The sequence below is a fragment of the Lepidochelys kempii genome, chromosome 2 (genome assembly GCF_965140285.1).
Source record: "Lepidochelys kempii isolate rLepKem1 chromosome 2, rLepKem1.hap1, whole genome shotgun sequence".
In the NCBI taxonomy this organism is placed as follows: Eukaryota; Metazoa; Chordata; order Testudines; family Cheloniidae; genus Lepidochelys; species Lepidochelys kempii.
This window is the reverse complement of record NC_136381.1, coordinates 169,971,318-169,998,314: the sequence shown is the minus strand read 5'-3', so window position 1 is coordinate 169,998,314 and position 26,997 is coordinate 169,971,318.

Genomic DNA, 26,997 nt, shown 5'->3' with positions numbered 1-26,997 from the left:
TGACTCCTAATTTATGTAATTATGTCTGTGTAAGCAAGTTTCTAACCAAACAAAACCGAACACCCTTGCCCCGCCCCTTCTCTGAGGCCCCACCCCACTCACTCCATTCCCCCCCCCTCCGTCGCTTGCTCTCCCCCACCTCATTCACTCACTCATTTTCACCAGGCTGGCCAGGGTCCCTTTTCGACTGGGTGTTCTGATTGAAAACTGGACACTTGGCAACTGGTATGAGGGAAAACTCTATCCGCATGTAAGATCTGTTACTTACAACCAGCCAAGAGCATGAAAAATAAGTTCTGTATTTTTCTAACACATACTGTACCATAATGCTTTGTACTAAAGTATACATATATATTTGTCTCTGAAGAAACCTTGCCAGCAGTCTAATACTGACATATGAGAAATGACCAGCGAGATCCCTTTTTGCAAACTTTGTCAGAAACCAGTAAGAGCAGCTCGGATTTCATCGTTATGGATCAGCTTTATAAAGCAATGTGAAATGTGCTGAGACCTCAGAAAGCGGCTCCAAAAACTTGTATTATTATTATTATTGAACATTCCTAGCGGGGTAGGCATCTGGAGGCTAGTCTGCTGAGGTATATATGCAAATAATGTCAGAAGGTATTGATACTAGAGCAAAAGTGCAGATAACCAGCAGGAAGGTTACAGACATCCACAGATCTGATGCAATCACAGGAGTGTATATTGCATTATCAGATTACGTACAACAAATCATGTTCTAGCTCCATCTTGTAGTCCCAGATTACATACTGGAGGAACATTTGCTCTGTGTGTATCTGCAGGAAATACTCCCAGTTACTAGCTACAGAAAACAAGGTATGTATCCCATTCCATGCTGAATAATATAACCTCAGCCAGCATTAAATTGCACTAGAATTTGACTCCAAGTTTTTATGCCACATTCCAAGGCTTGCTGAATGATTGCAAAGAGCTTTCAGATCTTTGAAAGAAAGGATTGTTATTTTCATTTGGCTGCCACACCGTATATACACCAGGGTGGCAACAATGGAGTAATGCAAAGGAATGGAAGATCAGCTTTTCAGAGTTCCAAGATATATACAAAAAGAAAAGGAGGACTTGTGGCACCTTAAATACTAACCAATTTATTTGAGCATAAGCTTTCGTGAGCTACAGCTCACTTCATCGGATGCATACTGTGGAAAGTATAGAAGATCTTTTTATACACACAAAACATGAAAAAATGGGTGTTTACCACTACAAAAGCGGGTAGGAAAAAACAAGGGGAGAGTACATTGGTACATGGCAGAGTACATTGGTCAAACTGGACAGTCTCTACGTAAAAGAATAAATGGACACAAATCAGATGTCAAGAATTATAACATTCATAAACCAGTCAGAGAACACTTCAATCTCTCTGGTCACGCGATTACAGACATGAAAGTTGCGATATTACAACAAAAAAACTTCAAAACCAGACTCCAGCGAGAGACTGTTGAATTGGAATTCATTTGAAAACTGGATACAATTAACTTAGGCTTGAATAGAGACTGGGAGTGGCTAAGTCATTATGCAAGGTAACCTATTTCCCCTTGTTTTTTCCTCCCCCCCCCCCCCGACGTTCTTGTTAAACCCTGGATTTGTGCTGGAAATGGCCCACCTTGATTATCATACACATTGTAAGGAGAGTGATCACTTTAGATAAGCTATTACCAGCAGGAGAGTGGGGTGGGGGGAGAGAAAACCTTTTGTAGTGGTAAACACCCATTTTTTCATGCTTTGTGTGTATAAAAAGATCTTCTATACTTTCCACAGTATGCATCCGATGAAGTGAGCTGTAGCTCACGAAAGCTTATGCTCAAATAAATTGGTTAGTATCTAAGGTGCCACAAGTCCTCCTTTTCTTTTTGTGAATACAGACTAACATGGCTGTTACTCTGAAAAATATATACAAACAGTACCATATCTTGTGTGCAACTAGGTTTTATATGCACAGTTGCTACCTAGTTTTTTGAAAATGCAGCTGAAACTGGGAAGGACAGTTTATGACTAAAAACATTTCTGTACTTTCAAACACTTTCAAATGCAGAGAGTAACAAGAAACAGGAACTGTTAGATTAAAAAAATGAACGTGAGTGTGAATGCACAGTGACATACTACTACTGAAGTTTTATTAACACATTGTAGGCCAATTCTGCTTTAACTTTGACTAGGGTAAACCTGGAATAATACTATTGAGGTCAGTGGAGTCACACTCCAGTGTACAGTAATTGAAAGTGGACCTTGGCTCTCTGTGTGTGAAATCTTTACTAAAGCCTTGATCCTGCAAAGAATTATGCATGTTTACCTTTACTGACACGAGCAGTCTCACTGAAGCCTGTGGTGCACTCAGCCAGACATTTGAAGCCTTAGTTATCAGTTTGCACTTAAAAAAAAAAAGTATTAGGGATAAATTGTACAGGTGTATAACTCTTGTGCAAGACAAAACTGTGTTGAACAGCAACGTTTATTGCAAATTCTACAATTGCTTCTAATAATGATTCCTGTCATCCAACAGGATTTTGACCTACACCCCCTTAAAATAAATGAATTAAATACATCAAAAAAACATCCATTGTATGTTTCTATATTTGCTGAAGAAAATGGTGCACAGTGAAACATTGTATGTTTCTATATTTGCTGAAGAAAATGGTGCATTGTATGTTTCTATATTTGCTGAAGAAAATGGTGCACAGAAAATGGTGAACATTGTGCATCTCTTTTCATGTTGCCTGCAATTACCCATCGCACTCTCTTTCTGATACCTACATCACACCACTGTGCATTTGTCCAGTCATACCCAATTATTCTCCCAGTCATTATGCATCCTGCTCCCCGTATACAAGAACTTCACATCAAAATTAGTAATGTCAGCATCCTTATCCTCTTTAAATCCCTCATTAAATATCTACCTCATCTGTGACCTCTACTGTGGAGCCTTCATGTGGCTTATCTGGGGGATTAGCTCACCCCTAGTTTGACACCTCCTCTTGTGATTTCTTGGGCCCCATGTTCCAATCTCTCACTCAGGGGCTTTTCTCACACATCACGAGCTGCAGCATTTCCTCTTCATGGTTTGGCCCTACAGCCAGGTCAGCACCTGAAGTCCATGAGGTCTCACCTTTACTGCTGTTTTCACTGAGCTGCTTCCTATTCCTTGCTCTCAAGCCTGAGAATGACTGCTGACTCACTCTCCCTAGCTTTCTAGAAACTCAGCCTCTTCCTGCCCAGCTGGGCTTCAGGTTCAGTTATGGCTGTATATCCAGCCTACACCTCAGGTGAAGCTCATCCTGTCAACCCTTCTGGTTCATTTTAACCCCTTTCAGGGATGGTGTGGGCTGAACACCCCATCATATATCCTCCCAGTCAAGTCTACAACCTCAGGGGTATGGATGTCTCCTGTCCTGCATTCTCTTTCTAGTAAAACCTGCTCTGTGGCTACCAATTTTTTATATAGTCCTTTTCCATGTTCTCAAAACTCTCCCAGCACCCTTCCCCCAGGGTCTGAGTTTCTACTGTCTCCTAGTTAGTATCTGTATTTATCCCAGTATGTTTTAATTTTATCTTTATGAGAGTCTTTGTTCCTTCCAAATTCTCTCCTCCTTGCACCATTATACTCCCTTTGGCTTTCTCCACCCCCTTTGTGCCCAGGGTAGCAATTTCTCCCCATTCCTTTTGCTCAGTCTGGCCCTTCTGGCTATTTTTTTTCTTCCTCTGAGGGCCATATCTCTTTACATGTCCTATTTCTCCGCAGGAAAAACATGTGCACCCCTTGCCTGCTCTCACAACAGGTGGGAGCCTCTGGGCTGCCTTGCTTCCCTCTCTTCAGGACAAACTTTCTTATTGAGAGTCACATAGGGGCATTCCCTTATCAGGTGTCCCACAGCTGTAACACTTTCTGGGCTGGGCCAGGCCGGGCCGGGCCTCAGGCCTCACAGCCATGAACCCTCTTCCCCAAGTTTGGCCTCCACAGCCTCTACTAATCTCTGCCCAGAAGATCCTCAGCAACCACTGTTGCTTTTTGGCCAACTCTCTCAATAATGTCCCAGGTATAGCTGCATTTCTCTGTGTCTTTGCTGATACTCCAGCACTTGCCACAGTAGGGCCTGAAACCGTTCCTATTGTTTATCAGCCCCCTTTATTGGGAGCAGCAACTTTGAGTCCAGCCTGGGAAGCTATAACTGCCCTCTGCAAAGAAAGCTTCCATGCAGGGTGGCTTCATAGTCTTTCTTCCCTGTTCTTTGCTACTTTTCCTGGTTTCCTCACTACCTGAGTCTCTTCACTCCACTTCTATCCATTAACTAATGTCTCTCACCCTTGCATTGGACGTGATCAAGTGCACAGTCTCTCACTCTCCCCTTGTATCAAGGGTGACCATCATGCCAGTGTTCTCCACCAAATGGTCCCGGGGTTCGCTCCACTCACTGTCATGGCGCATCCTTGTGGCTCATCTGGGGGTTAGTTCACCATTGGTTTGACGCCTCCTTTTGCAGTTTCTTGATCCCAGTGTCCCACCGTTTCACTCGATGGCCTCTCTCACACCCCACAAGCTGCAACACTTCCTCTTTATGGTTTGGCCTTCCAGCCAGATCACTAGAGCTTCCCTCCCTTTTGTGGGTATCAAAGTCTCTAACCAAACCCCTCAGTCAGCCTGCAAAGTCCACTTTCCTGTCCAGGCCACTTCCCCAGTGGCTCATCAGCAAACCCAGGCCCACCCTCTACTCTGGGTTCCAGCCTAGGGACACTACAATCAGCAGCTAAGGTCCATACGGTCTTACCCTTGCTGTTGTTTTCCCTAGGCTTCTTCCTGCTCCTTTCTCTCAAGCCTGAGAGTGACTGCTGACTCACTCTCCCTGCAACCCTTTGCTGCTCTACTCTTCCTGACTTTATACAAACCCAGCCTCTGCCTGCCCATCTGGGCTTCAGGTTCAAATTAGGGCTGTATATCCAGCCTACACCTCACCCAGGTGTAGCCATCCTGTTAAATTGCCCCTTCTGAGCCATTTTAACCCCTTTCAGGGATGGTGTGGGGTATACACCCCATCACACCTACCTACAAACCACAAGCATCTGCCAGTCCTAAAACGTGGTGACCTAGGGTTATCTTCAGCACTGAGATTTGCACACGCCCATCTTTGCTAGTACCTCTGTCCGTCCCTCCCCGCCCCATTCCCCCATATGTCTGTTGTACTTTACCATAATCCTAGATTATGAGCATTCAAGGGCAGGGAATGTCTGGTTTATTGGTTTGTACAGTGTCTAGAACAATGGGGCCCAATCTCTGATTGAGGCTTCAAGGTTCTACTGCCGTTGATAATATATTAAAAGTCATCCCCACTACACTCATTACGCATACTTTTTCAAAGCAAGGACCTTTAACTGCAAGATAGTCCGATTACTCAGTTATTTTACCCCCGCCAGAAGAATTCAATTATTTCTGACAAACACAAAAGTATTTGTACATTTTATGTATGCATGTTATTTTTAAATGTTCCAAAAAACAATTAAGAACAAAATGGAATGTGTGCATGAATTTTAATTAACTTATCCCTCATTGCATAGCAGCTTAATCAAATCAAATTGTTTGTTTTGTTTTAGTGTAGCAACCAAAGAGTGGAAAGAAAATAGAGATTTTTCTTAAGAGAGATTTTTTGTAGATTTTAAGGCCAGAAGGGACCACTGTAAACAATTAACACTGAAAAGATAAGATTTTTTTCCCCTGGAAATGACGTATCAAATACTGGAGTACAAACTTTAAGGGAACAAAAAAGGACAGAAGATTCCTAGGAGACCTTAAAACTGTAGAACTTCAATGGTTAGCTGAAAAAACTTCTGAAGATGGTTTTCACCTCCAAATACAGCATAGCAAGTGTTCTTGGTGGCATCTCTTAGATTTTCTTTTCTAAGTTCACCCCCTTCTCTACTACAGCTGTTCAAAAATCATAAGATTTTCCTCTTCTTTTTAGCGTGAAAGTTTTGCCATCGTACCGCCAACATTTCATTTCTTCATGAAATTGCAGGAGGTTAGTTATTCAGATAAAATGTGAAAAGGCAGTACCGGGCAGTACGTCAGAGAAAATGAGAGGAAAAGCAGAATTGGTTCTTTTCCAGTATTTTCTAAATGGAACTCCTGCAAAATTAAGTTTATGATATGTGCAAAGCATGGTACATCGACAAACCCATCATCTTGCATAGCATGCACCATATTAGCCTCAAAATCTGAGGTCATGAACACAGGGAAGAAAAAGAAGATGGTCAACCACACATCTATCACCTCCCTCAGCTTCTGCAATGGACTACATGGCAGTATATGATTTTTTGAAAATGCCTATGCACGGTTGCAACCACTGCTGCAACAATACAGGTGCTCCCTCCCTATCTAAAGCTGATCCAATAGTTACTCACATAGAAGCTGTCAGTCATCAAACAGCTGGTGCCCAACACCTGGTGACCTATGACTAGTCCAGTAAGTCTGCCGTGACTGTGCTGAAATGATCTTTCTCGCCGCTCTACCCCAAAAATGCCAGTGAGGGGAAAAAAGGTGGCAATATTTTCGTCAACTTGAGATTCAACAAGAGGGGTGTATGAAGTGGGTACAATGAATTTAAGCCAGGCAGAATGAACACAGAGAACAGCAGCATTATTCTGCAGAAATAATCAGCAGCAGAAGATGCAATAGGATCAAAGGACAGAAAGAGCAAGGGAGTATTATGCAGAACTGCACACTTGGAAGAGCTGGAGCAGTGGCAGTAGAGCCTCAATTTTGTCTCCGAGCCGCATGATGCAGGTAACGTAAGCACTGCTGAATCTGGCCTGCGCAGAGCGGATGCAGTCATGGGACTAAAGATGAGCACGCCACTCCTCCCATCTGCTTTTGTGACATCAGCGAGAAGGCTGAAACAGAGAAAGCAAAGAAAAAGCAATGGCTGCAAGAGTAGTTTGGTGCATATGATGCTGCTGCAGTGCTCTCTGAGCGATGGAGACACTTACCATGACATGGTACCTATGGGCGAGGTGGATTTTACTCAACCCAATCCTTCTTCTGGCCACTAATACTGGATCACCATTTATCATCAGTACCATAGTATCAGACCTCCTGACCATTAGCACTCAGTACCCACCACTACACCTCCCTATCATTAGCAGCCTTGGGGTCTGCAGCAACATGATCATCTTTTCCAGATGAATAGACACAACAGAAGAATCTTCCTCTCCAGATCTGATAGTATTGGCATGTTGTCTGCCAGAGCAATAAATCGGGACATCCTGATATTATTAATAATGCTATTGTAGACCAAAGTGTTTAATAGAACACTGCAAGACATGTGTAGCAACCTGCATGTAATTTGGATGGAGGAGCACAGGTTGCAGGAGGGAAGAGTTTGAAGAAGACACCAGGAAGTTAGTCTGTGTGCAAATAGCTGGAATGCTAGGTGCAGTTGCAGCATCTCTGTAAATTGTTTTCTTAATAAGCAACCAGTTTGGTTTTAGAAACATGGAGTCCTTTCGCAGTACATGAAACAACAAAGCAACAGTTCCTAAAAAATGAAGTATACCAATCTATTAGATATATCCCAAAGAGATACACAAAATACATGGTGGGTTTTCTTTTCTCCTTTTCTTGTATTAAACAGCAGTTTCTTGGAGACAAAGAGTCTCAGAAGGATAAACTCCTCAGCACTTCTACTTGCTTTCTGCCTGGTCCTAATATCTCAGTAGCCACATTCTTCCTGTCTGCTGTCTTTTCTGTTCTTCCCACGGTAGTGATCTGACTCTACATCTCTGGCGTCCAGACTCTACTTTTTTCCCAGTGTGCTCTGGAGTTTGTTACACAATGAGAAATACCGTGCCGTGTCCTCCCCTTCCCTAATATCAGAGTAGTTCAGGGAAGCACTGAGTGACTTATTTTTCCACATACTGGCCTGAAAGTCTAGGCTACTCTGCTCCACAAACTTAGCTCACATTTTTAGGTATGTGGATACACTTATCTTGTGAACGACCCTGAGAGGGGGGAGAGAAGGGCTAAGGGGAGCTCTGATCTTCCCGCCTCTCAAAGTGCTATTCTGAAGGCTCTAGCAAAACACATATTTGGAAAAACCAGACTAGCTTGTTAACAAGCACTGTGTTCTCCTGAGTCTCCTAAGCTTCAGTGATAACATGTCCTGGCACATCTCATCTGCCCTGGTGATAACCTGCACCCCATCTACTGAGCTGTGCCTCCTTTGCAAAATGAGCATAATAGTTATATTCCTTATACCAGTTTTGTGGGACTCAGTTAATTCATGTTCCTGAAGTACTGAGATGAAAAATCCTGTATATATGTGCAAAGTATTAGTAAATGTACAAGATTATGGCATGAAACTAGACATTCCTATATAAAGTTTTTGTGATTCTATATATAAAAGGTATATTTATTTAAATTACATGATAAATATGTAATAATGTCCAAAGCATATCTTTTCTGTGACATAAAATTGAACCATATGTCATGTACATTTTTTATACGCTGTGACATATTTGGACAAATGTATAGGATTCTCTTCACCCGTCTCCGATGAATCTAACCTGGTAATACTAATTTTGCTGAATATTTTCCAACCACAGTCATTTAGGCAGACAAAAAATAAACACCTATTTCGTGTAGTGAGCTGGAGTAATGTACATCCTGTACTCATAGTAAAGGGGACACTTTGGAGCCCAGTTGTTTTTCCTTTCAGTAAAAGTTTACCACTTCATCACTTACACAAGGTTAATATAGGCTCCATACACCAAAATACACTGTAGTGTGCATAATTTGCATGTGTCAACAGATGCATCATACAAGAGCCTCCAAGGGCAATTAGTCTATTTCCCAAAAATTCTTACCTCGCAGTCACTGGCAGGCCTGGGAACCATGGATTTAAACAAATGTGAACTACATTTGTGGAGTTTAAATAACAAATTGATTTATTTTTGGCTTGTGCAGCACAGCCACTAAGTAAAATTTAGCATCTGTAAATGGCTTCTGTGTCCAAGACCCAACTTAAGGGGAGGAAGCTTTATGGCTGGCCCTTCTCCAGAGTTTGAGGCTTCAGGCTACATTCCTGGGATTTGCTGTCCATGGACCCTTTTTTGCTATGATTAGGTAGGTCTCTGTTAGAACTCATGGCAGCAAATCAATGTCCTTTTCATATTACTGGCTTTGCTTTTTTAACCTGTCAAAGCTCAAAAGCCAGAGAGGGCCATGCTTCATTCCAGCTATATATCATATTGGTAATTTCCCGTCGATTAACAAATATGCTACTAGTGTTTACTAGTGGTCCTACCCTAATCCTTAAATTCATTCACCACTTCCTGCCTGGCAGAGATGGCTGTGTGATCTGTCCAGGGAGCAGACCAGGCATGTGCTCGTGGGTCAGCTAACTCTGGCAATTGTAAGACATAAGTACAAGGGGATAAAAATAGTACCATGCTGGGAAAACGCTTCAAAATATGTAGCAGCTAACGTACCTTCCTAAGGAATAAAATAATCAGGTATTTCTTTTTGTGAAGAAGGCTTCCCAATCTTTGAGCAGAAACTTGCAAAAGCAATAGATTTGTCTGCTGAGCAAAACAATATCCAATACTGCACGGGTATGTCTACACTACGAAATTAGGTCGAATTCATAGAAGTCGGTTTTTTAGAAATTGGTTTTATATATTCAAGTGTGTGTGTCCCCACAGAAAATGCTCTAAGTGCATTGAGTGCATTAACTTGACTGAGCGCTTCCACAGTACCGAGGCTAGAGTCAACTTCGGGAGTGTTGCACTGTGGGTAGCTATCCCACAGTTCCCGCAGTCTTTGCTGCCCATTGGAATTCTGGGTTGAGATCCCAATGCCTGATGGGGTGAAAACATTGCCGCGGGTTGTTCTGGGTACATATCGTCAGGCCCCCGTTCCCTCCCTCCCTCCATGAAAGCAAGGGCAGACAATCGTTGAGCGCCTTTTTTCCTGAGTTACCTGTGCAGAAGCCATACCACGACAAGCATGGAGCCCGCTCAGGTAACCGTCACCGTATGTCTCCTGGGTGCTGGCAGACGCGGTACTGCATTGCTACACAGTAGCAGCAACCCCTTGCCTTGTGGCAGCAGACGGTACAATACGACTGGTAGCCGTCATCGTCATGTCCGAGATGCTCCTGGCCGCGTCGGCTGGGAGCGCCTGGGCAGACATGGGCGCAGGGACTAAATTTGGAGTGACTTGACCAGGTCATTCTCTTTAGTCCTGCAGTCAGTCCTATTGAACCATCTTATGGTGAGCAGGCAGGTGATATGGATTGCTAGGAGTCCTACTGTACTATCTTCTGCCAGGCAGGCAAGAGATGAGGATGGCTAGCAGTCCTACTGCACCGTCTTCTGCCGAGCAGCAATGAGATGTGGATGGCTTGCAGTCCTTCTGCATCGTCTGCTGTCAGCCAAAGATGTAAAAGATAGATGGAGTGGATCAAAACAAGAAATAGACCAGATTTGTTTTGTACTCATTTGCTTCCCCCACTCCCCCGTCTAGGGGACTCACTCCTCTAGGTAACACTGCAGTCATTCACAGAGAAGGTGAAGTGAGGTAAATCTAGCCATGTATCAATCAGAGGCCAGACCAACCTGCTTGTTCCAATAAGGACAATTACTTAGGTGCACCATTTCTTATTGGAACCCTCCGTGAAGTCCTGCCTGAAATACTCATTGAAGTAAAGCCACCCCCTTTGTTGATTTTAATTCCCTGTAAGCCAACCCTGTAAGCCATGTAGTCAGTCGCCCCTCCCTCCGTCAAAGCAACGGCAGACAATCGTTCCGCGCCGTTTTTCTGTGCGGACGCCATAGCAAGGCAAGCATGGAGGCCGCTCAGCTCACTTTGGCAATTAGGAGCACATTAAACACCACGCGCATTATCCAGCAGTATATGCAGCACCAGAACCTGGCAAAGTGATACCGGGTGAGGAGGCAACATCAGCGCGGTCACGTGAGTGATCAGGACATGGACACAGATTTCTCTGAAAGCATGGGCCCTGCCAATGCATGCATCGTGCTAATGGGGCAGGTTCATGCGGTGGAACACCGATTCTGGGCTCAGGAAACAAGCACAGACTGGTGGGACCGCATAGTGTTGCAGGTCTGGGACGATTCGCAGTGGCTGCGAAACTTTCGCATGCGTAAGGGCACTTTCATGGAACTTTGTGACTTGCTTTCCCCAGCCCTGAAGCACATGAATACCAAGATAAGAGCAGCCCTCACAGTTGAGAAGCGAGTGGCGATAGCTCTGTGGAAGCTTGCAATGCCAGACAGCTACCGGTCAGTTGGGAATCAATTTGGAGTGGGCAAATCTACTGTGGGGGCTGCTGTGATGCAAATAGCCCACGCAATCAAAGATCTGCTGATATCAAGGGTAGTGACCCTGGGAAATGTGCAGGTCATAGTGGATGGCTTTGCTGCAATGGGATTCCCTAACTGTGGTGGCCCCATAGATGGAACCCATAACCCTATCTTGGCACCGGAGCACCAAGCCAGCGAGTACATAAACCGCAAGGGATACTTTTCAATAGTGCTGCAAGCACTGGTGGATCACAAGGGACATTTCACCAACATCAACGTGGGATGGCCGGGAAAGGTACATGATGCTCGCATCTTCAGGAACTCTGATCTGTTTCAAAAGCTGCAGGAAGGGACTTTATTCCCAGACCAGAAAATAACTGTTGGGGATGTTGAAATGCCTATAGTTATCCTTGGGGACCCAGCCTACCCCTTAATGCCATGGCTCATGAAGCCGTACACAGGCAGCCTGGACAGTAGTCAGGAGCTGTTCAACTACAGGCTGAGCAAGTGCAGAATGGTGGTAGAATGTGCATTTGGACGTTTAAAGGCGCGCTGGCGCAGTTTACTGACTCGCTTAGACCTCAGCAAAACCAGTATTCCCACTGTTATTACTGCTTGCTGTGCGCTCCACAATATCTGTGAGAGTAAGGGGGAGACGTTTATGGTGGGGTGGGAGGTTGAGGCGAATCGCCTGGCTGCTGGTTACGTGCAGCCAGACACCAGGGCGGTTAGAAGAGCACAGGAGGACGCGGTGCGCATCAGAGAAGCTTTGAAAACCAGTTTCATGACTGGCCAGGCTACGGTGTAAAAGTTCTGTTTGTTTCTCCTTGATGAAACCCCCCACCCCTTGGTTCACTCTACTTCCCTGTAAGCTAACTACCCTCCCCTCCTCCCTTTGATCACTGCTTGCAGAGGCAATAAAGTTATTGTTGTTTCACATTCATGCATTCTTTATTCATTCATCACACAAATAGGGGAATGACTACCAAGGTAGCCCAGGAGGGGTGGTGGAGGAGGGAAGGAAAATGCCACACAGCACTTTAAGCACAGCACTTTAAAAGTTTACAACTTTAAAATTTATTGAATGCCAGCCTTCTTTTTTGGGGGCAATCCTCTGTGGTGGAGTGGCTGGTTGGCCAGAGGCCCCCGCACTGCATTCTTGGGCGTCTGGGTGTGGAGGCTATGGAACTTGGGGAGGAGGGCGGTTGGTTACACAGGGGCAGTAGTGGCAGTCTGTGCTCCAGCTGCCTTTGCTGCAGCTCAACCATACACTGGAGCGTACTGGTTTGATCCTCCAGCAGCCTCAGCATTGAATCCTGCCTCCTCTCATCATGCTGCAGCCACATTTGAGCTTCAGCCCTGTCTTCAGCCCGCCACTTACTCTCTTCAGCCCGCCACCTCTCCTCCCGGTCATTTTGTGCTTTCCTGCACTCTGACATTATTTGCCTCCACGCATTCGTCTGTGTTCTGTCAGTGTGGGAGGACAGCATGAGCTCAGAGAACATTTCATCACGAGTGCGTTTTTTTTTCTTTATAATCTTCACTAGCCTCTGGGAAGGAGAAGATCCTGTGATCATTGAAACACATGCAGCTGGTGGAGAAAAAAAAAGGGACAGCGGTATTTAAAAAGACACATTTTATAAAACAGTGGCTACACTCTTTCAGGGTAAACCTTGCTGTTAACATTACATACATAGCACATGTGCTTTCGTTACAAGGTCGCATTTTGCCTCCCCCCACCGCGTGGCTACCCCCTCAACCCTTCCCCCTCCCCGTGGCTAACAGCAGGGAACATTTCTGTTCAGTCGCAGGCAAACAGCCCAGCAGGAACGGGCTCCTCTGAGTGTCCCCTGAAGAAAAGCACCCTATTTCAACCAGGTGACCATGAATGATATCTCACTCTCCTGAGGATAACACAGAGAGATAAAGAACGGATGTTGTGTGAACGCCAGCAAACATACACTGCAATGCTTTGTTCTACAATGATTCCCGAGTACATGTTACTGGCCTGGAGTGGTAAAGTGTCCTACCATAAAGGACGCAATAAGGCTGCCCTCCCCAGAAACCTTTTGCAAAGGCTTTGGGAGTGCATCCAGGAGAGCCACGAATGCCAGGGCAAATTAATCCTTTCACACGCTTGCTTTTAAACCATGTATAGTATTTTAAAAGGTACACTCACCGGAGGTCCCTTCTCCGCCTGCCGGGTCCAGGAGGCAGCCTTGGGTGGGTTCCGGGGATACTGGCTCCAGGTCCAGGGTGAGAAAGAGTTCCTGGCTGTCGGGAAAACCGGTTTCTCCGCTTGCTTTCTGTGAGCTATCTACAACCTCATCATCATCATCATTATCATCTTCTTTGTCCCCAAAACCTGCTTCCATGTTGCCTCCATCTCCACTGAAGGAGTCAAAGAACACGGCTGGGGTAGTGGTGGCTGAACCCCCTAAAATGGCATGCAGCTCATCATAGAAGCGGCATGTTTGGGGCTCTGACCCGGAGCGGCCATTCGCCCCTCTGGTTTTCTGGTAGGCTTGCCTCAGCTCCTTAAGTTTCACACGGCACTGCTTCGGATCCCTGTTATGGCCTCTGTCCTTCATGCCCTGGGAGATTTTGACAAAGGTTTTGGCATTTCGAAAACTGGAACGGAGTTCTGATAGCACGGATTCCTCTCCCCATACAGAGATCAGATACCGTACCTCCCGTTCGGTCCATGCTGGAGCTCTTTTGCGATTCTGGGACTCCATCATGGTCACCTGTGCTGATGAGCTCTGCATGGTCACCTGCAGCTTGCCACGCTGGCCAAACAGGAAATGAGATTCAAAGTTCACATTTCTTTTCCTGTCTACCTGGCCAGTGCATCTGAGTTAAGAGTGCTGTCCAGAGTGGTCACAGTGGAGCACTCTGGGATAGCTCCTGGAGGCCAATACCGTCAAATTGTGTCCACAGTACTCCAAATTCGACCTGGCAAGGCCGATTTAAGCACTAATCCACTTGTCAGGTGTGGAGTACAGAAATCAATTTTAAGAGCCCTTTAAGTCAAAATAAAGGGCTTCATCATATGGACGGATGCAGGTTTACATCAATTTAACACTGCTAAATTCCACCTAAAGTCCTAGTGTAGGCCAGGGCTTAGTAGGCACACTGAATTGCTTTTTATGAAACAGAGTAACGAAAAATAAAATAACCATGCATTCCTTAAGGGTTTGAGGGCAGAGGTATAGCATCTCCATGTGGGTGTAAGGTGATTTCACTTGTATGCCAGGAGTACAGGGGCTTGTATAAACCTTCTAAAACAGTAAGTGGAAGGTGTTTCACAAGGCGGAAGTGAGCTACTTTTAAATTATATATATATATGATTGAGTATTGGTTAGAGTTGTTCAAATGGCTGTAAAAACGGGAATAAATTGGACATGAATAAATTTAGGTTGGAAATTAGAAGAAGGTTTCTAACAATCAAATGAGTGAGGTTGTGGAACAGCCTTCTAATAAGGCTACTACTCCTAACTAGTTTTAGAATGGAGTTTGAAAACTTTATGAATAGGATTGTATGATGGGATTGCCTGCAATAGGGAGCTGGACTCAACGACCTTGGAGGTCTCTTCCAGTTCTATATGGCAGTTTTAGGATCTGATCCTACAAAGGGTCATGTACCTGTAACCTACAGGTAAGTATGTATTACAAGTCCCCCTCCATGCTCAATCAGCACAGGATATGAGGCTGTTACAACACCAGCTAGAGAGCTTTCACTCAAGCTGTAGCAGCTCATGCTTTTAGCTCTGGAGGTCTCCAGTTCAATTCCCAGTGTGTCAGCCAGGATGGCAGCCATTATACACACACTAAACATTACATAATCCCAATTAGACCACTCACATGTGTAATGTATAAAGTTAAGCTCATATGACTAGTTTTGCAGGATCAGGGCCCTATTTTGAACAGTTCTGCCTGCAATTCTTGAAGAATTAAGAACCCAGAGGCACAAGACATGTTTTAAACCTAAAAAGTTAGAAGTAAGAATATCATAACACAATGGGTCATGTCATGGTTCAAGAAGGATTCCTTGATTTACAGAGATAACAATTATCTTGTTATTCATTATTAGTTCACGCATCCCAGGCTAAGACTGCTATAAGTAACAACCTCCAGAATACACAGGCAGGACTTAACTTCTTCCAAGCCCATCTTTGCCATTAAGACAACAACATAATGTCAAAACAAGACAACTTAACACTAAAGATTCAGCAACACTTGCTGATGGAAGTGCTGTCTGCACTGATCATTACAATAACTTAGTTTTTAGATACCAACGTGAGATACCCGGGGTGGCCTGAGTTTCACAGGGTAGCAGGATTCTTCTGTTGATCCATATTACTAGCAGTATTTAAACCTTCCATATAAAATAAACCTGTTGAAGTCCTGCTGTTTCATTGTAGTAGGTAAGAGCTCATTAACTCCACTGTAACATAAGGGAAATAGAAGTGACTCTTAACAGAATGAACTCAGGGGCTAGTACTGAGGTACTGAAGTGAAAATTTAGGGACAGCCAAACTCAGAAAGGAAGCTTAGACTTAGACTTATGTTGTATTATTTTTTTATTTACCAATAAAAGCAAGCTACAGAAAGAAGTTGAGTTTGGGCCCTAAATCAGAGTCTTGTTCCAGAAGATGATACAGGTTCTGTATTCTCTTCCAGTTTTCACAATCTAACTATATTAAAAGTCGGGAGTATAAGAAAAAGAATGTCTACTATATTATAAGAGTCAGATTCCAATTCTGGAACAAGTTCTCTTGGGGGACTTCAATGGGGCTCCATGTAGGGGCACTGGTTCACCCATGAGAAGCTCATTGGAGGTTCAGAGCATTAGAGATTACTATCTAATGCAAGCTGCGACTAATCTTGTGTAAAACTGTACTGATGATAAAAGTGCCTGGAGCTCAGATTTCTCAATTTATAGTCAATCAGCCATCAGTTCATTGTTAATTGAAAGAATTGATATGTTGCCATGAACATTAGTGAATGCTCTGTTGACTGAAATGCTCAGTCTACGGTTACCAAGCCTCCAGGATTGTCCTGGAGTCTCCAGGAATTAAAGATTAATATTTAATTAAAGATTATGTCATGTGAGGAAACCACCAGGAATATGTCCAAGCAAAATTGGCAACCCTAGCTCAATCACTTGGAGCCTGCAATCAGTGCTCAACGGGAGCCTTCAGCCAGTATGCAGATCCTCAAATAACAAAACAACACTCTCATTGTAATATATAGGAAAATCTTGCACAAGAAAAATAATCTTGCTTAAGAAGACAGCTGGAGCCTTTGAGTCAAGGATATTGTCCTCAGATATTTTCCTGTCATTATCTGCTGTAAGGGAGATGAAACCCACTGTATAGGCTGATATCAAAATCTAATCAAGAAAAAAAGATGGCTTTTTGAAGCACATTATAGGCCTGCTTTTCAGAAGCACTGAGCACCTACAGCTCTCACTGGTTTAAATCGGATGTGTAGGTGCTCAGCAGGTTTGAAAATCAAGGCCCATAATTCACATTAACTGTTGGCTCCCTCTCCCCAAATCTTCTTAGTGAAGATTTGATAACAGAGTGCTATAGTGAAGTGTTATTTTTGAATGCATGTAACTGATAGCAGTCAACTTTTAAAGCATTTCAACCCATGAGCTAGCCTACTGCCAGCTGACACAACTGATACTTTTCATCTGGGGGAGTACTTTGTGTGAAAACTGTCAGTTTAAAACATCACACAAGATTTCAGTCTCAAGTGTTTGCCATTATTTTATCAATTTTGCCGTTCCTTCTCCCTTCCCCACCCTCAAAAAAAAAAAGTTTTGAACATAGAACACCTGCCTTTCTTTTGCCATTTTTCATTTTGTGGGATAGTTATCCAATAGGACAGCAGATAGTTACCTCAATGTCTTTAAGGGTCTTTAGTGTCAGGTGTTCAACAGTGTAGCAGAAGAGGGTTCAAGAAACAGTGCCCCTCAAAGATAAAATGAAAGATTCTAGGTGGGAGAGAAACCATTTTTCCCTGTCTCACTGATGGTTGTTTTTTCTGTGGTGATCCACTCCCATTAGTAGCTGCTGTGTGCCAGTGGAGAAGGGCCATGCAATGCACCTTAATGGCAGGGGTTGCCTGGCAACATGTGAAGCAAAGATGCCCTGTCCTGGCTATCTGTGAATGAATGAGGGAGGGGCTGGTGAGTGCAGCTCCTAGGTCAGAGCAAAAGGAGCTTCTTATTTAGCCCTTTGCATTAGAAGAGCAGTCTCCTGGATCAGACTGCAGAACACTGCCCCACAGCTTACACTCTTTTTAACTTCCTCTTGCCACATATTCCCTTCTTCCAGTGCAGTGTCAAGCCCCTTTTACTTACAGTACTGTGTAAACAGCAACATGAGACCCCTGATTGTCCCTAACTGACTTAACTGTCATCCAATCAACCGGTAGGGCAAACAGGATTTAAAAGAAGTCTACATGGTGGGAACTAGTGGGGAAAAAAATCTTTGTCTAGACAGCAGGAAGGGTTCTATCTATTTAATTATATGGTCACCATCACTGGAGAGTGTGTGTGTGTGTGTGTGTGTGTAGAAATGATTGGGGGTAAGCTAGGTCAAAGAATTGAGTTTTTTATTTAATTCTGAAAGTGGTTAGCTCCATGATTGTTTTTCTAACTGAAGTCACATCCATACACCTCCTGCAAGTCACAGTCACAATGCATATCTCCAAGATGTGGCTCCATAGTCTGGGTCCAGTTGTGTGAACATTCTTATCTCTTGCACTCCCAGTCCTCCCCCACATCAGTCTACAGTTTCATTATTCTGGAGGAAAGCAGCTGTCATGGCTGCCACTGAGGGCTTTGCACATCAGGATTGGGACCTTGAACAGGACTCTGTGCTCAGTAAAGACCCAGTGCAAAGAACAGAGCATTGGGGTAATTTGCAAAAAACAACCTCAGTTGCGAAGTAGATGCCTGCTTGTAAAATTTAGAGCTTTTTCAAGGTGTGTTCCTTCTACCATAGATATAGTCGATTGCAATAGATAAGCCTGCTTGGATCACAATGACCCGTTTTGCATCTGCTAGTCTGGGGCTCAATCTTCTGGCTATTTGCAGATGGAAGTGAATGGGAGAATGTGGGGTTGCCACTGTGTTATTTGAGTGTTCAATAGCCATGAGGTGTTGAAAAGGACCTGAAGTCCTCCAGTTGATTTAACATTCTGAGGCTGGGTGTCCTAAAGACCTCATTGTGATAAAGGACACAAATTCTTCAAAGAGATTCCCCTCTTCCTACTAGCATCTCATCAGTCTTGCTTGGGTTCACCTTTAGACAATTGCTCTCTTAATCCAGGAATTTATTTTGGCTGAACAATGAGGGAGATGGTGTTGTTTATGTTTGATGTAAAAAAAGATATGGAGCTGAGTGTCAGCTACATACTCCTGCCATTTTGGCTCATGTTGTCTAACATTACTTTTACTGTGGCTTCATACAGCTGTTGTATAATAGGGGAGAGTCTGAGCCTTAGGGAACTCTTTATGTGGAGGAACAGTTGCCCATAATAACCTTCTAAGTTCACTGTGAGAAGGGCCTCAGACATTTCAGAGCATTTCCATTCCCTCCTACGGATTCTGGGAGATAGGAACTATCCATAGTATCAAATGCCACTGAGTTCCAGCAGGATGAGTATAGGCATGCTACAGCAGGTAGGAGGCAATTCAGAGGAGCAAGTGCTGTATGAGTGTCATGCCCTGGCCTACCAAGCCCTGGGATAATACTAAGACTGAAAGGGCGATTCAGATCTTCGTTCACTATGTTAGTCAGTGTCCTTCTATAAAGTGATTAGATATGGTATTGCCTTTGATCTAACACTCTCCTCTCCCCCAAGATTTTATTGGTTCAGACAAAATGGAAAGTGGATCTTAATTATTTTGGGTTTGCAAGGGTTTCATTTTTATTCATCCCATTTTAGTCTCAGAGTTGCAGTAGCAATTATATATTGCTGTATTATTCTAAGAGTTGCCTTGTAACGTGACTTTTTGAAAAACTGTTTCTGATTAGAAATTCCTTGATTAAAGCAGAGTTAGAGGAATGGTGCTGCTACTCTCCAAGTATGGTGTATTTAGACTATATTAACATTACTATTCACCATTCTTGATTCATCATTACTTTTCTGCTTCTTCATGTGCTGGTGATAATATATATGTGTGCATCCCGCCCCCCCCCCCCCCACAAATTTTTCCTCTCCTAAATGGACTGCTAAGAAAATGGTTTGCAGTAGCAGCTGAGTGCATCTTAATATGTATGACTCCACCAACTGTTTTTTCTTGTTCTTTCCCCTTTAAGGTGTTTAACATGACTGCAGCTGTCAGCCAATTACTTTGCCAGCCAATTGCTTTGCTGTTTTTTTCTTTTTTAATTATTATGGATTTTTGTACACTATTGAAAAACCCTGTTAACTTAAAATACGGTGGGATGGAGAAAAGAGGAGTCTCTCTTTCAAACACTAAGAGGACAATGTTTTCGCATTAATAATATATATTAGGAGATTTCAGTATGTTTTAGCAACATTGATGTGAACTGATGGTGTACTAAAGTGGTCTCCATTCAAAGGAAACTGTTTCAGAATAAGCTGATTTCATTAGGACAATAATGTTAGGACTATACTGTAAGTCCTATGATAAGAAGGACTCCTGTAATGGAAAGCACTGCAGCAATACAAGTCATTGCCTCTGAATAGGTATATTGTATACTTGCAAGCTATAAACCTCACCACAGGAGTCAACCGAGAGATGTTCCATTGACTTCAATGGCATTTAGATCAGGCCCCAATGGGAAATTTAATGTTGTTCTTTTGGAAGCTAACCTGGATTCAAAACTTGAAGGCGAGCCAAGATACTGGATTTCCGTCATTCTGAGTTCCTTAATATATGATACAATGTGTTGATTCATTCGTTGTTTTAAGTTAGGGAGAAAAATGATTACAATGGTAAAAACAATTGATTTGTCCAGAAGGACTCTAAATTTTGTCTCCTTTTATCTGAGGTTTAGTTCCAAAATAATTATTTTTGGATTGTTGGTTAAGGAAAGCCACCTACTGGACAAAATAAGTTTCTTTTGGAAAATGGAGAATCCTCTGCTTGGAATCTGAGTGTTCCATCACCCTAGAAAACTGATGAGAAACATGCAGCGGTTTTTCAAAATTCTTTGAAAAGACACAGTGTGTCCAGAGCATTTATTTATGTCCAACCTCAAAATCCAGAGTCAAAACAATTGAAGTCTTTACACAAAGCAACCAAACTTGGGCTACTGTAGTCTCCTCCCTCCTTATTCTTCTATCCAGAGAAGAATATACTCCATAGCTGGGCAGAGAAAGGTAGCTCTGTTTCACAGAGGATTTTGATATTTCAGAATTTGGGTTCATTCTTATTTGGAACAAAACCCCAACATTTTGAAATTCTTCATGAAAGGGAATGGAGCCCTGGCTTCACAGTAGTCCATGTGTTGGGTTGCCCTAAAAGAGCCTAGGTTTCCTGACTCCAAGGCAGTCTGCCTGACAGACTGCCCTGGAGCTGTGGACCTTTGTAGCTCTGGGGTCCCAAGCAGCCAGGTCCCAATTCTGATAATGCACAGCCCCCAGTGGCAACCACGAACTGCTGTGGAGTCAAGCAGCTAAGCTGGTAGGAAACCAGGCACATTTCCTGGTCACTGTCAGAATTTCAGCAAAATGAAACCATTCTGCAAAGACCAGTCACAATTTAAATGTTTCATCTTAGTTTTTTCAGTCAGCTCTAATACTACATAACATTCAAATCATAAAACAAAGACCAAAGCAGTCAATATAAGGCACCAAATTCATCTGTGAGGTAACCTTCATTTATTTCAATGGTGTTAGAACCAGCAATTAATTCCAAGTCCCTTCCCTAGTCTGTCTGATCCCTGGGTCTACATTTTCACAACCTTCCACACAAATAATGTATTTTTGCACTTCTCTATGTATTTCACTGTGGTTTGCATTTTTATTTACTAATATAAGTTTTATGGCTATATACCACACTCTTTAGATTGGTTTGCAGCTTCAATACTTGTGTAGGGCTTCAGCAACCCTTCTAGGAATTTCACAGCTATATCATTGATGTCAAGCATTTTATTCCCATTGTAATATGACGTCTCTTGGAAGTAAAACTGAACTTGGCATGTCAGTAATGCACCAAAGCAGCTCAGTCATGCAGCATCTATGACTGATCCTATTTTGGCTGGTGCCCTTGGAATGATGCTCATAAAAATAGAATGCAATCCACTTATGTAATATACACCTTGGTTTCCATTCTCAAGGTTCTGAACGAACAAGTGCCCTCACATTCTTCTGCACTGAATTTAATGATCCATTATGATTGAATTATACTATATCCACCAGAATGCCCCTTTGCAAGCATAGCTGTTTATGATAAACCAAATTATTGTGGAAGGTTAAAATTCATTTTCCTGACTCTTGGCCCCATGTGGGAACTACCAGAACAAGGGGCGCTTTGTAGGTTCTTAAATGAAAACTAGTAGACCTTATCACTATAATCTCAAAAACCCTTTTCTTACAACATGCAGACTTATAATGAACAAATGATGAATAACCATTTGAAAAAAGCACAACTTTAAAAAAAATCCTTATGATGTTAACAAGACATCCTTATGATCTATAAATGATCAGTTTAATATAAATCTCATTTTGACTACATTACAATGATCAACTCTAGTCTCCTTCAGCAAAAATATATTGTGCCAAATTCTGCTCTCACTTACATCATGAGAGTCTGGCATGGCACTGTTGACCTATGAACACTAATTTAAGTGGCACTGGTATGCATTACCTGTATGCTGCATTCATCTAAATATCCCTATACATACCCCTCATCGGCTATTTATTCATTTAAGAAAAGCTGACTGGATTCTGAAGTCCTTACTGAAGCAACACTTCCATTGATTTCAAGGAGAGTTTTGCCCGAGTCAACATAGGTGCTGGAACTAGGGGTGCTGTGGGTGCTGCTGCACCCCACCCCACCCCCAGCTTGATGTGATTTCCATTATAGACAGTGTTTACAGTTTGGTTCAATGGCTTTCAGCACCCCCACTATAAAAACTGTTCCAGCACCCCTATGAGTCAGGAGTTTTTGCCTGGCCTTATTATCAATACATCGTTATAAAATGTGACGTTATCAGATTACAATATGACCATATAGAGCATTGTTACAACCAGTGTTACATATTTGCAGCAAATATTGTACAAAGGTTGTAGAGTAGGGTATCTATGATTTGCTGGTTATGATTATGCTATCTGTATACATGTGTCATTTTTTGTATGTGAAGTTATAAGTATCAGCTCTATACCTGTATTTCAAATGTTTTGTCCTGGGGGAAAGCCCACAAAGTAATTAAGCAGGACAGCTTGGAGGGTCTATTCAAATTGAGTGGCCCATCGAAAGAATATTTAACTGACAATGGACCATTGAAGACATCCATCTACACTTAATGGAATGTCCTGCTGTGACTAGGCGAAATGCATGGATATGGGACTTGCCCATGTGACTCCAAACTCCATCTTGTTGGTGTAATTTTCCACAGTAAGAACAATGGGATGCCCTCCATATGAAAAAAGACTATAAAAGGCAGCTGCATCATCTCCATTTTGTCTTCAGTCCTGCTTCTTACGTCTGGAGGAACTTTGCTACAAACTGAAGCTCTGAACAATGGACTGAATGACCCAACCAAGCTGTGGATATATTCCAGAGACTTGACTTAAACCAGTAGTTTATTCCATCACTGCTACAAACCTGAGCCAAGAACTCTGCCACTACTTTATGTAATTGATTCCTTTAACCAATTTTAACTCTTACCTTTCCTTCTTTCTTTTTATAAATAAACCTTTAGATTTTAGATACTAAAACAGGGGTGGGCAAACTACGGGGGCCAGATCCGGCTCACCAGCTATTTTAGTCTGGCCCTCGAGCTCCTCTGGGGAGCAAGATTTGGGGCTTGAGGTAAGCGCCGCCTGGAGCCTGCACCCCCGAGCCACCCCTCCCCCATGCCCCAATCCCCTGCCCCAGCCCTGATCCCCTCCCACCTTCTGAACCCCTTGGTCTTAGCCTGGAGCACCCTTCTACACCCCAAACCCATCATCCCCACCCAGAGCTCGGACCCTCATCCAGAGCCCTCACCCCCCCTGCACCCCAGTTCCCCCTGCCCCAGCGCAGAGCCACCTCCCACACCCTGAACTCCTCATTTCTTGTCCCACCCTGAAGCCCGCACCCCCATCCAGAACACTCACCTCGTCCCGCACCCCAACCCCAATTTCGTGAGCATTCAGGGCCCGCCATACAATTTCTATACCCAGATGTGGCTCTTGGGCTAAAAAGTTTGCCCACCCCCGTACTAAAGGATTGGCATCAGCAGGATTTTTGGCTAAGATCTAAGTTATATATTGACCTGGGTGTGTGGCTGGTCCTTTGGGATCAAAAGAACCTATTATCTGATTAAACTGGTTGTAAAGAACCACTCATCTCTGAATCCAGTGTTTTTGATGGTGATATGAGAACTGGAATGCCTGAGGAAACTGCCTTTATGTTTTCTTGTTAGTCGGCGGTGAAACAGGAGTCTATTTTTGTGGCTGGTTTGGTATATCTTATAAAAGCATAACCACCAGTGTTTGCCCTATTTCTCAGCAGTTCATCCTGAATTTGGCATTCTCCGTTAAGACCCACTAAGGCACGGTTACATAAAATACACTATGTTATTCCAAAGTAATGTCTCAAAAAACTGTAGCAACATTCTTGTAACATTGCACTGCTTTGGGTTGTAGGGGTTTTGAGGGAGCTTTTTTTATTTTATTTTTTTAAATAAGAACAATGGGCTAGATTGTTCCAGTTTGGGCCATTGGGTGGAATACAGCCCTCTCTAATACCACTTCATTCTGCATGTCATCTGGCTGAATCAAAGGTAGAAATGGAGGCCACCTTTTGTAAACAAATTCCCACAGTATGCTGCTCTCATGGTCCAAAGCCTGGCAGGCATTGTGAATGTTATGTGAATGGCCATTTCTGTAGAATATTGTATTTCTATTGGCTGTTTATATCTTAGGTGGCTGAAAGCAAGACACTCACAAGCTTTTGTTGTGATTTAAAGGGGGCACAGAGTCCTTAGTATATATCTAAAGCACCAAATCTGCCAGCAACCAGAAGTAGAAGGCAATGATGATTGTTCCTGATGAAGTAATCAGAGACAGAGTGTGAGTGACCTGGGTCAGAAATAAGATTTTTCTTCCCTATTTACAGAGAAAAGAAAAATGTAGGATGGATGCTTCTTCTCTCGCCATCCTTGGGGAGCTGAAATCACTTGTGGCAGGACTGTGTTTCTGCCCAGCCTGCACAGAGCTAAAATCACTAGAGACTGCCTGGCAGGAGCAGGCAGCCGGCAGGAGAGGCCAGCGGAATCAGTGAGCAGGTGGCTGGTGGGGCAGGCGGTGGGAGCAGTGAGCAGGTAGCCAGCAGGAGTAGCGACAGACGAGCGGCCAGCAGGGTGGTGGTAGAGAGGCTGATGAGCGAGTAAGATGCCTCTTACACCTCCCACACACACTTTGGGAGGTGAACTCTGCAGATGCACCTCTGAACTCTGGGTCTGCACTGACCAAGGCCAGCAACTGCGAGTGAGGTGCAGAGAAGGGCCAGGCATGTGAAGGGGACTATGGGATTTCTGGACTTAAGAACCTGAGTGGAAAAGGACACAGCCCAACCTACTTGGGGTGGGTCTTTTACTTTATGAACCCTGTTTGTGGTGTTATCCCAAATTAATGCCAAGTTACTTCCCTCCTTTTATTAAAAGTTTCTTTTCTACACCTGGACTCTGTGCTTGCGAGTGGAGAAGCATTGCCTCTCAGAAGCGCCCAGGGCTGATGTGTAAATTTCCCAGGTTACTGGGTGACGGCTCAAGCCAGTTCTGTGTTGGATTGATGGAAAGGAACCCCTAGATATTGAACCCGGCCCTAGTTGCTGCTTGGTCCTCCTGGCAGAAGGGTTACAGATTTATGAAACAACCAGAATGTTATTCTCTCTTCCTCTATAATTTGCCTGTTCACCACACATTGAGAGAAGAAACAGGGCCTTGCATCTGAACTATTTTTAATTGCTCTTCCTGGTCTGTCTTACCAGTGCCAAAGACAGCCAGAGTGCCAACAAAGATGCCCAGCCGCAGTCTGGACCCTTAGTGTCACTCAGCTCCCCAACATTACTCATGTTTACCTAAATCAAAATGTTACTATTATTGTTGGTATTTGGAGATTATATTCTAACACAGCTTTCACTATGGTACCTGAGTACAATTCCATTAGACTCCCATTCTTATTCATTGGGACAAATAACCCCCATACCACTCTGTTGCCCTGTATTTTACCAGGTATTATACCTTAACATTGCAATTGTGTCTAATGGTTCTGTATTATTTGGTGAAATTTATCAAACCTATCCACAATCCCTTTCTGCAACAGGTCTCCCCCTCTCCCACAGAAAATACCTGACAGGAATGCACCTACTAGCTGTTTCTCTCAACAAAGTCAGCAGAAGTATGCCCACTCACCTCACCCTAAAGACACTGAAGGAGAACTAAGAAAAAGTCCGTTGGCTCTTTCCCTCAGAAGATGGGTAAAAGATTAGGGAGAACCAGCATTTTGGAAGGAGTCCTATGGAGACAGGAAAATTGAGAGAGAGCCCAATTTGGCCCAAAAAACCCGCAAGATAGTATCAAATCCAGACCAAAAACTCCCCCATGTTCACCAAAAGGATCTTTGGTAAGATTCAAGTTCCTGAATCAGAATCCACAAAATTCTACTTGCCAAAGACAATCTCCAAAAGTTATGAAACAGTAGTTTTTCTTCTCACTGGTCTCATTTCATGTTCCTGGTGAGGGGTTCTCAAACTATTCCATGGTATGGAAAATTAATTAATACAGACAGACCATCTGTTTTCTCTATCCATGATCACATGGACCACCTTCCCAGCCACATTCATTATTGAATGAAATTCCTGTGGCAACTATTGTAATTCCTGCAATGTTGACAGTGACCTGGAATAAAACATAAAATCATCACTGATAAAGTTTGCAGATGACAAAAATTGTGGGAGTAGTAAATAACAAAGAGGACAGATCACTTTTACAGAGAGATCTGGATTACTTGGTAAACTGGGTGCAAGCAAATAACATATCTGTTTTAATATGGCTAAATGCAAATGAATACATCTAGGAACAAAGAATGTAGTCCATATTTGTAGGATGATGGACTCTATAGTTGGAAGTGGTGACTATCAACCAGTGCCCCCAGGTATTTTTCAATGAGCTGTACATGATCTCCTGATGCAATGCTGTGACCAAAAAGGCTATTTGCTATTCTTAGAATCATATAATCATAGGAGTGGAAGGGACCTTAAGAGGTCATCTAGTCCAGTCCCCTGCACTCACAGTAGGACTAATTATTATGTTGGTTGCATAAACAGGGGAATCTCGAGTAGGAGTAGAGAGGATATTTTACCTCTGTATTTTGCCATAGTGCAATCATTGCTGGAATATTGTGTCCACAATTCAAGAAGGATATTGATAAATTGGAGAGGGTTCAGAGAAGAGC